The 11,700-nt window shown below is 39.6% G+C and overlaps 1 pseudogene; it reads left to right on the top strand.

Moving 5' to 3' along the window:
• The first annotated feature begins 674 nt into the window (after positions 1 to 674).
• Positions 675 to 1,037, top strand: LOC115846508 (V-type proton ATPase subunit F pseudogene; annotated as a pseudogene).
• The last annotated feature ends 10,663 nt before the right edge of the window (positions 1,038 to 11,700 follow it).

The raw sequence follows: 11,700 nt of genomic DNA, 5'->3' as shown, positions 1-11,700 counted from the left end.
TAGACAAATGCAAGAAAAGGTAGGTAATGTAAGCAGAGAGATGAAAACTTTAAGAAAGAATCAAAAGAAAATGCTAGAAATCAAAAACACTATAACAGAAATGATGAATGTATTTGATGGATTCACTCATAAAGAATCAGTGAACTTGAAGATAGATCAATAGAAACTTCCAAAACTGAAATACAAAAGGAAAAAAAATGAATGAAAAAGACTGAACAGAATAGTCAAGAACTGTGGGACAATTACAAAAAGTGTATATACATGTAATATCAATACCAAAAGGAGAAGAAAGAAAGGAACAGAAGAAATATTTGAAGTTTTAAAGGCTAAGAATATAAAGCAGAAACTAACACACCATTGTAAAGCACTTATACTCCAATAAAGTTGTTAAAATAAATAAAGGCTGAGAATTTTCCAAAAATAAAAGACAGACACCAAACCACACATCCAGGAAGCTCAGAGCACAACAAACAGGATAAATGCCCAAAATTTGATATCTAGGCATATCATATTCAAACTGCAGAAAATCAAAGACAAACAGAAAATCTTGAAAGAAGCCAGAGAAAATAATGTCTTACCAACAGAGGAATAAGAACAATTAAATCGAACTTATCTTCAGAAACCATCCAAGCAAAAAGAGAATAAAGTAAAATATTTGAAGTATTGCTGACTGTGAGGATGGCGGAGAGGGGGAAGCTAATTGTGGTGATGGGAGACGAGGACACGGTGACTGGCTTCCTGCTCGGTGGCATAGGGGAGCTTAACAAGAACCGCCACCCTAATTTCCTGGTGGTGGAGAAGGATACTACCATCAATGAGACGGAAGACACTTTCCGGTGGTTTCTAAATCGGGAGGACATCGGCATCATCCTCATCAACCAGTACATCGCAGAGAGATGCAGCATGTGCTCGATGCCCACCAGTGCTTCACTGCAGCGCTGCTGGAGATCCCGTCCAAGGAGCACCCCAGTGATGCTGCCAAGGACCCCATCCTGCGCAGGGCCAGGGGCATGTTCATGGCCCACGATCTGCGCTAGGGGACTCCCCACAGTCATGCAGCCTCTCCCCGGGCTTGCCATCAGCCCTTCTCTAAGATTTGAGCCTCTGAGTTCCAATTCCCTGCCCCTTCCCACTCCACTGAGAGGCTCGGTGAGGTGCTTCCAGGTTGCTGGAGCTCTGCCATTGAAATCAAGGCTGGTTAGGGTTTAAACAAAAAAAGAAAAAGAGAGGAGACACAAATTACTGGTATCAGAAATGAAAGAGGAACCAGCTCTACTAATCCCATGGACAGTAAAATGATAATAAAAGAATACAGTAGACGCTTGAACAACACAGGTTTGAACTACAGAAGTCCATTTATACACAGGTTTTTTTTTCAATAAATACTACAACACTACATGATCCACAGTTGGTTGAATCCGTGAATGCAGAACCATGGATACGGAGGGCCTACTATAAAGTTATGTGTGGATTTTTTACTGCACAAGGAGTCTGTGCCGCTAACCACCACATTGTTTAAGTGTCAACTGTATTTTGAACTCTACACCCACAAATTTGATAAAAGGTGAAATGGACCAATTCTTTGAAAGACATAATCTACCAAAACTCACACAAGGGGAAATAGGCAATCTGAGTAGACTTACAACTATTAAAGAAATTGAAATCAATAATTAATAACCTTCCAGAATAGCAAGGACCAGGCCCAAATGGTTTCACTATTGAATTTCACCAAACATCTAAGAAACAAATGATACCAATTCTCTACAATCTGTTCCAAAAAATAGATGCAGTCAGTGTGAACACCTCGTAACTCATTTTATGAGGTCAGCATTATCTAATACCAAACCCAGGCAAAGACATTACAAGAAAGGAAAACTACCAATCAATATCTCTCATGAACATAGATTCAAAAATCCTCAGCAAAATATTAGGAAATAAAATTCAACGATGTATAAAAAGGATTATACACCACAACCAAATGTGTATTCCAGGTATCCAAGGGTAGTTCAAAATTTTAAAGTCAATTAATGTAATTCATTACATCAACAGGCTGAAGCAGAAAAATCATACGATCATATTAGTGGATGCAATAAGAACATTCAACAAGATACAACACCCTTTCATGATAAACTCTCAGTAAACTAGAAATGGAGGGGAAATTTTTTCAACTTGATAAAAAACATCTTCAAAAAGACTACAATTAATATCATAATGGTGAAAAACTAGACTTTCCCCCCTAAGATGGGGAACAAGGCAAGGACGTCCCCTCTCACTACTCTTTATCAAAATTGTACAGTACAATTATAAATTGTACTGTAAACCCTATGTAATGTAATAAAAAAAGACAAGAAAAGGAAGGAAAATTTAGAAGAGGGAGTAAAACTGTCTTTGTTTGCAGGTGATGTTATTGTCTATATAGAAAAATCTCAAAAAATTGACCAAAAAACCCCTTCTGGAACTAATAAGCAATTATTGCACAGATGCAGGATTCAGGGTTAATATATGAAGGTCTACTGTTTCCTGTATATCGGCAGCGAACATTTGGAATTTGAGTATAAAAAGTAAAATACCATTTACATTAGAAGCAAAAAAATTAAAATACTTAGGTATGAATCTAACAAAATTTTATAAGGTTTATATAAGGAGAACTACAAAACTGATGAAAGAAATCAAAGATCTAAATAAATGGAGAGATATTCCATGTTCTTGGGTAGGAAGACTCGATATTGTTGAGATATTAGTTATTCCTAACATAATCTATAGGTTCAACACAATCCCAATGAAAATCCCAGAAGTTTACTTTGTGGATACCAACAAACTGGTTCTAAAGTTTATATGGAAAAGCAAAAGTTCCAGAATAACCAATTCAACACTGTAAAGGAACACAGTTGGGGGACTGGCAGTTCTCTAGTTCAAGACTTACTCTAAAGCCACAGTAATCATGACAGTGTGGTGTTGTTAAAAGAATAGACAAATCAACTTAATGGACCAAAAACCCCAGAAATAAACCCACACAAATATGAGCAACTAATTGTTGACAAAGGAGCAAAGGCAATCCAGTGGAAAAGGATAGTGTTTTCAACAAATGGGGCTTAACAACTGCCATTCATATTCAAGAAAATGAATCTAGACACTGACCTTATATCTTTTAAGAAAAGTGACTCAAAATCAATCATAGACCAAAATGTAAAATGCAAAAATATAAAACTTATAAAAATATAAAATGATAACAGAAGAGAAAATCTAGGTGACCTTGTGTTTGACAATGAGTTTTTAGATACAATACTAAAAGCATGCTCCATGAAAGAAAAAATAGCTAGGTTAGAGGTCGTTGAAGTGAAAAACTTCTGCTCTGCAAAAAACACTCTGTTAAGAGAATGCAAAGACAAGGCACAGCCAGGGAGAAAATATTTACAAAAGCATATCAGATAGAGGACTTGTATCCAAAACATATAAAGAGCACTTAAACCTCAACAACAACAACAAAATGAACAACCCAATTTAAAAGCTGGCAAAAGATCTAATCAGCTTACCAAAGTAGACATACAGATAGCAAATATGGCACATATGAAAAGATGCTGCACATCATACGTCATTAGAGAATTGTAAATTAAAACATCAATAAGATACTACTACACACCTATTAGAATGGCCAGAATCCAAAACTCTGACAACATCAAATGCTGGTGAGGATATGGAGCAACAGGAGTTCTCATTCATTGCTGGTGGAGATACAAAATGGTACAGCCACTTTGGAAGATAGTTTGGAAATTTCTTACAAAGCTAAACATAGTCTTGCCATATTTTAGCATTCATGCTCTTTGGGATTTATCCAAATGCATTGAAAATTATGTCCACATAAAAACCTACACAGGAATGTTTATAGAAGATTTATTCATAAATGTCAAAATTGGAAGGAACCAAGATGTCTTTCAGTAGGTGAATGGATAAACAAATTGTGATGCAGTCATGCATGCAATAGAATATTATTCTGTGATAACAAGAAATGAGGTATCAAGCCATGAAAAAAAATGGCGGAAACAAGCATAGTGTTACCTGAAAGAAGCCAATCTGAGGGAATTTCCTGGTGGTCCAGTGGTTAAGACTCCGTGCTTCCACTGCAGGGAGTCCAGGTTCAATCCCTGGTCGGGGAAGTAATCCTGCAAGCCACACAGCGCAGCCAAACAAAACAAAACAAAGCAGAAGAAGCCAATCTGTAAAGGCTATATATACACTGTATAATTCCACCGGCAGTTAAGTCCCCTACATATGAACAAGTTCCATTCTGAGAGCACGTTGTAAGTCCAGTTTGTTCGTAAGTCCAACAAAGTTGCCCTAGGTACCCGACTAACACAATCGGCTATATAGTGCTGTACTGTAATAGGTTTATAATACATTTGCATCTTTGAAAGTTCGCAACTTGAAGGTTCGTATGTAGGGGACTTACTGTATATGACATTCTGGAAGAGGCAAAACTATGGAAACAAAAAGATCAGTGGTTGCCAGGTGTTGAAGAAAGGGGGAAGGAGGAATAGTTGGAGCATAGGGAATTTTTTAGAGCAGTGAAACGCTTCTGTATCAGAGAGAGAGAGAGAGGAAGGGGAGGGAGGGAGGGAGGAAGGAAGGAGAAACAATTTGTATAGATCAGCATTTTCTAATAGCATTTCCTACATTAATGGACATGTTCTATATCTGTGCTGTCCAGTATGAGAGCCACATGTGACTACTGAACATTCGAGATGTGGATAGTGCAGCTAAAGAACTGAATTTTAAATTTTATTTAATTTTTATTCATTTAAATTTAAATAGTCACATGTGGCTAATGGCTACTGTATTGAACAGCACAAGTATATATACTTTTCTCAATTGTGAAAATTCAGTGTTGAAAAACATCTTTTGGGTAAGTCATTTTTGAGAGTCTACTACACTTAAAATACTAACTTTAAATATTCTGCATATTAAAAGAAGTAAAATCTGTGCTCCTCCTCCTGGAAATTTATTTGAGGGGAAATGCATGAACAATTAAGTAACAACTGAAATGTGACCTATGAAATGTAACCTCTACACATAACCTACAGACACTACTTTCAACTGTAAGTGTGAGGATATAAAGAAACTTAATTATAAGGATAGAAGTGAAAAGAGGTTAATAAATAAATGAAGTCTTTAAAAGGAATGGAAAAAGAATATTATATGTGACCTAAAACCTGTTTTTATTCTCACCTACCAAAAAATTCTAGATATTAATAGTGCCCTAGGAGGGTTTCAAGTAACATTTTGAGACATTCTTATTTTATTCATCCTGTCACAATTTGGACAGTTTGAGGCCTGTATTTTAATAAATGTCCATAGCTAGCTTAAAAATGTTCATTACTGGAGGAAAACTCAGCACTTGAATATGATCATCAAAAATTTTCAGAGAAGTTCCAGAATATCTATAGACTTCCCATTAATATGTTTAAATTTAAATGAAAAACACCTTATCTTCTGGGAAAACCTTAATTTCTAAAAGTTTAACACTTCTTAATGAAGTGCTAACAAGACATCAGTGTGGGTAACAGTGTGGCTCCAAAGTCGGCTTCTCATCAGAATCACTTGAGGCTAAAAAAATGGTTCTGAAGAACCTAGGGGCAGGACAGGAATAAAGACGCAGACATAGAGAATGGACTTGAGGACACGAGGTGGGAGAAGGGTAAGCTGAGATGAAGTGAGAGAGCGGCATGGACATATATACATTACCAAATGTAAAATAGACAGCTAGTGGGAAGCAGCCACATAGCACAAGGAGATCAGCTTGGTGCTTTGTGTCCACCTAGAGGGATGGGACAGGGAGGGTGGGAGGGAGACACAAGAGAGAGGAGATATGGGGATATATGTATAGGTATAGCTGATTCACTTTGTTATACAGCAGAAACTAACACAACAATGTAAAGCAATTATACTCCAATAAAGACGTTAAAAAAAGAAAAAATAGGGCTTCCCTGGTGGCTCAGTGGTTGAGAGTCCGCCTGCCGATGCAGGGGACGCGGGTTCGTGCCCCGGTCCGGGAGGATCCCACATGCCGCGGAGCGGCTGGGCCGGTGAGCCATGGCCGCTGAGCCTGCGCGTCCGGAGCCTGTGCTCCGCAACAGGAGAGGCCACAACGGTGAGAGGCCCGCGTACCGCAAAAAATAAATAAATAAATAAAATAAAAAATAACAAAAATTTTAATTCTCTGTGAAGAAAAAAAAACAAAAAATCTCGATTCCAAGGCTGCTCTTGGGTTACAGTGGGCCTAGAAATCTGTATTCTCAGTAACTCCCCAAGTGATTTCAATTATGGGGGGTATGGTACCCATTCTTTTTAAGAGCTCACAATTTCTGTTACCCATTGCTTTGCCTCAGCTAATGCTGAGACTGGAAAGAACCCACCGCTTCCCCAGTATCCTGTCATTTTGTTTTACTTCCAGTGTTCCCGTTTCCCATCCCACTCGCTGCAAAACACACAAATCCACTTTCCCCCTACATCACTTGTATGACTCTCAGCAGCATGACTGTGCATTCTAGATATGTGAATGGACTCTGAATTTAACAAAGATCTCCTTTAATTTAAACAGAGCTCTAATTTAAAACAGTGCTCCTTTAATTTCAACACCTATTCATTTATATTGTAATATCTTTGTACCTTTTATTTATCATTTGATATTGATCTGGATTTTGAATCCTTAGTGTTTTTTTGTCATTACTCTTAGTGTGGAGTCCATTTTGTTCTTTAAATAGCTTACCTATGTCTTCACCTTCTGTGGAGTACTGAAAGCCAGGGAAGTCTTGGTTCTATCGATTTGGACCTGGATGCACATTTGATAAAATCCAGAACTTAAGGCCCCATCTCTTTAGATCACAGACAGTTGATCTAGACTTCTAGCTTTCAGTCGCAAATGTCACATTAAATCCAACTCATTAACTAAATATCTGACAAATGTAGGCCACTTGGTCATTGGGTGTTTAGTAGATATTAAAGTCTGGAGAAAAATTACGTTCTACATTCTACACGTCAATCGCTGAGAAAGCCTGAAGTTCAAATCCTGACGGTGGATTTTTGTTTCCGTTTATTCTTGCTCTCTGAATACCCTATGCAATTTTTAAGCTATTTTCTCTGTAGGGTTCTTCTTTTAAAAGAAAAATCATTGTCAATGGCTTAAACAAAGTCCTGCAGTAATCAAAGCAGTATATAGTCATTCGATGAAGAAAAGTAGGGAGGAATAATTAAAAGGGCAGCATTCTTTTCTTGGGGCTGAGTTTCTTCACCCATCTGCAAACTGAAAAGAACTAACTAGGTGGTAGGAGTCTGCCATTGTTCACTAGGTGGTTTGTGTATGCCAAGCTGAGATTTTTTTCAGAGTCTTCCAAAATTGCCTAATAACTAATAGAAAGAATAGTTTGATGACAGCAGATGTCTCTGAGTAGTGGAGATTATATTGTTATTTTTCTTTGTGCTGTTCCTACTTCCCTCCCTCTCTATAACGATCACTTTAAGCATTAATATTTTTGAATAGATTTTTACAATGAAATGGAAAAACCAGTTAGAAGAATCATAAGAATGATTTTCTAAAATTAAACTGGAATTTTGAAAAACTGATAATCCTCTTAAACATTGATTGAGTTGTTTTTTTTGTTTGTTTTTGTTTTTGCGGTATGCGGGCCTCTCACTGTTGTGGCCTCTCCCGCTGAGTTTTAGTTTATGCCAAATGTCTCTCAAAGGTGAACTCGCTAAACACCAGTACTTCTGACTCTATGTAATGTATTATCCTTAATTGACATTGATATTCTATAGAAGAGTTTTATGCTTTCATGATTTCCTGAAAATGAAAGTAAGTTTTTCACCTTTCTGTAAGCAAAAAGTTCTTCTAATTCCTTAGATTTTTAAAAGCTACCACCTAAAGAAAGCATAGAAGTTATCTTTTTTTTTTTTTTTTTTTTTTTGGCGGTACGCGGGCCTCTCACTGCTGTGGCCTCTCCCGCTGCAGAGCGCAGGCTCCGGACGCGCAGGCTCAGCGGCCATGGCTCACGGGCCCAGCCGCTCCACGGCATGTGGGATCTTCCCGGACCGGGGCATGAACCCGTGTCCCCTGCATCGGCAGGCGGACTCTCAACCACTGCACCACCAGGGAAGCCCCTGATGGAGATGTTTTTATTTTGACCTGGGTTTCTTGCTCTATAATGAAAGAATGGTATTTGGTAGCACATAATTATAAAACTTGAAGTTGTCTCCCAATATCAATGGATACTCTAAAGGTGTGTTTTCAAATGAAAAGATTTTTAGTAAAGTCACAAAGCCCTGTTACAGTTCCCTGATGAATAATTTTATAATATTTTAAAATCATATGCATATCCAAATATCATAGAGGGACATATTTAAGTACTAAAATCCCATTGAAGAGGCATTGCTAAAATATATGCCGGAGGCACAGGTTTCAGAAATGGTTATATTTAATATCTTTATTAATTAGCTAGTACATGACTAAAACAGTATTTTAACGACAGTCATGAGTTTTGTTCCACTGAGAGATGAAGACACTAATGAATACTGAAATTACCCAAGAGATGCACTAATATAGCTCTAAATATGTTACTTATATGCTGTTTTTTTTAAATGTCCGCTATCTTGAGCCACCATCCTGTTTCTCTTTTATTTGAAATCCTTTGAAATACAGCATTTAAGAAAGTAGCTTGCTCAGATCAACGTACTTCTAATTATCTGTACACCCTAAGTCCAAATCACAAGATAAAGGCTGGGTTTGCATTATAGCTTTGCCTAGGAAATTGCTTTAGTTTTTAAATTTATTTGAACTGTAAAGAGGAAAACGGATGTGTGTTTTTAGCTGTACTCCTCTAGACTTCTGCAGGCATCTCTGGGTCATTGCTCTCAGCCCCTGTCTCTATTCCCTGCCTTTGTCTTTCCCAGATCAACTATGTGTGTCTTCTGCAGGAACATGGCCTGCACCAGTTTCTGAACTAAACACTGTAAGAATAGCAGAAAGAATACCAATAACCTCAATCCTAACATCTGGAGAAGTCCAGAATCAGGTCTTTTGAAAGACACAGTACCCTATACCACTTGGATGAATTGCAGGCACTTGTGTAGCTTCCTTATTACTGTGTTCCCCTGCCACTTCCACTATGTAAAACCAGTTTATAAGATAGAATTTCTCCCTTGTGGTTTCCAAACATTCCCATTCTCCACTGAGCCTGAATACCTACCCTGTAGTCACACCTTTATTTTATTTTTTTTAATTTTTATATTTTTGCGTTACGCGGGCCTCTCACTGTTGTGGCCTCTCCCATTGCGAAGCACAGGCTCCGGACGCGCAGGCTCAGCGGCCATGGCTCATGGGCCTAGCTGCTCTGCGGCATGTGGGATCTTCCTGGACCGGAGCACGAACCTGTGTGCCCTGCATAGGCAGGCGGACTCTCAACCACTGCGCCACCAGGGAAGCCCCACACCTTTTCTGATTAGGTCCCCTACAGCTGGGCTAGCTCTAGCATATTTTCCCCCTGGAGGTTTGGGTACTTACAAAATACTCTCCTTTAAGTAGCTGTAACATAGTAGTATTCTTTGGGAAATTTAGGATGACCCATGTTTAACATGACGCTTAGAGTATGTCTCTCAATGATCAGGCATCTCAAGCAAGTTTTGGATGTGGTTGCATCCTATTGACTCTAAATTGAAATTTTGGAAAAGTATCAAGAGTTGATATTTCATGTCACTTATTAAGGTCTTTGTGCTTTAGATATCATCTTTATTGGCACTAAGGCAGCCATTTTGTTTTGAAAATGTGCCTGGCCGGTCTTCCTGCCCCATCCAAGGGCCACTATACTGTAACTGAAAACATTCAGAAAAACATAAGCTGAGGATCTGCCAGGAACATCATAGACAGCATCTCCAAAATGTTCTGTGTTGAAGTCCTGAGATTCGATGTGAAAAAAAAAATGGCAGGAGGACATGCTTTTCATGGTCAAATATGTTAAGAAAACTCATCATGCTATATTATCCCTCTTGGAGTTTCTCAGTGCGTATTGGCATATTGAGGGCTTTGGGAAGTCTTGCAGTGAAAACAAAACCAGAAACTAAAACTTACTCAACTTTATTTAAATAATTTGCCTTTTTTGGAAGAGCACCTATTATTACTTCACAGGCCCTGTTTTTGAAAATACTGATGTAAACACCACTCCAGCACTGATTAGGGGGTATATTTGATTGCCTGTAACAATGTCTCAGCAAGACATGCAGGCACAGTCTGACGTTCCACCTGTCATTTTTGTCACTCTCTCCCCAATAGGTCCCTGGCATGCCCTCAAACTTGCTTTTCACTGAGTACCATGATTTCTCCAAATACCTCCCATATGAACTGAGAATAATATAACTCCAGAAGAGAGGAACCCCAGAGGCCTGCTGCACCCCTGCCCCGAGACCTGGGAGGCCCAGACAGTTTCAAGCTAAGGACCCTTACTTCGCCCTCAGGTAGGTTTGCCAGACATCCTGTTAATAAAAAAACAGGTCCTATATTTCTTTGTCCAGTGTTATTTTCTCCTCAGACGACTCAAGGAAGTGAGGCCTGAAGGGGATGAATGACCCCAGTTAGGCAGAGGGAGGAATTCCATACTCTGTCAGGAGTCAAGGTGAAGAACCGGCATGAGCGGTGAGGGGACTACTTACCCCAGAAGAGAGGGTGTCCCCCAGAGTCAAGGCCCTGCTGTCAACCTTGGGAGGACCCAGACAGAGGTGACCATATGAGATGTCTCCATCACTTCCTTGTAGGAGTCTCAGAGAGATGAAGGCCTCGATCTGAAGGGAGATGGCCTCAGGTCAGTAGACTGAGTGTCCCAGGAACTGCTAGGAGTCACAGTGAGGACCCTGAGTGAGGACTGAGGGGAATACTCTAATACCAGTGCACCTAATAGAGCCCATTTCTCCCTGCCCTACTGTGAACCCTGGGAAGTCTCCAACTGGGTTGGCCGGCTGAGCTGTGAAATGCCTTCTCAGTTCCTTCTTCAAGTACTTGTGGAACAAACAGGACAGGAGACTTGTGAGGCCCTAGAACACTGCCCTTAGGAAAAGTCTGGTGGAGTTGGCCTTCATCAGAGCAAATAAAATTGAGTTTACCAGCTGACAGCACTTATATCTTCCTCCTCTTCTTTAGCCTGTGGTGGCCCATTGCCATGCCTTCTACCCACACTCCTGCCTACTGGTACCAACAAGAGCGGTCATGCCTCAGTATCAGAAGCAGTGGTGCTGCACGCATGAGCAATGCTTTCAGGCCCTCAAGGAGACCCAAAGACTCAAAGTCAGGAGTGTTCATAGGCATCTCATCAAGCAGGACTCCAGTGGTCAAATAGAGGAACAAAGTCAGAGAACCATACACTTTGCCAGACACTAAGAAGTTGCCCAACACACTCTTGCCTAGAAAGTGGTTTTGGTGGTGAATTCCCTGGTTCTCAGTTATCGAGTTAAAGAGCCCATCACAAAGGCAGACATGGTGAATAATGCCCTAAAAAAATGATGAGGAGCATTTCACTTCCTGGGATCCTTAGGGGAGCCTCTGAGCACATGGAGCTGGTCTTTGAGGTTGATGTGAAAGAAGTGCACCACTCCTATGTCCGTCTCAGAAAACTGGACCTCACCTAAGATGAGAGGCTGAGTTATGTAAAGGGCATGCAGAAG

The sequence above is a fragment of the Globicephala melas genome, chromosome X, assembly GCF_963455315.2.
Source record: "Globicephala melas chromosome X, mGloMel1.2, whole genome shotgun sequence".
NCBI classification, from domain to species: Eukaryota; Metazoa; Chordata; class Mammalia; order Artiodactyla; family Delphinidae; genus Globicephala; species Globicephala melas.
This window is presented reverse-complemented; position numbering and strand designations above follow the sequence as displayed.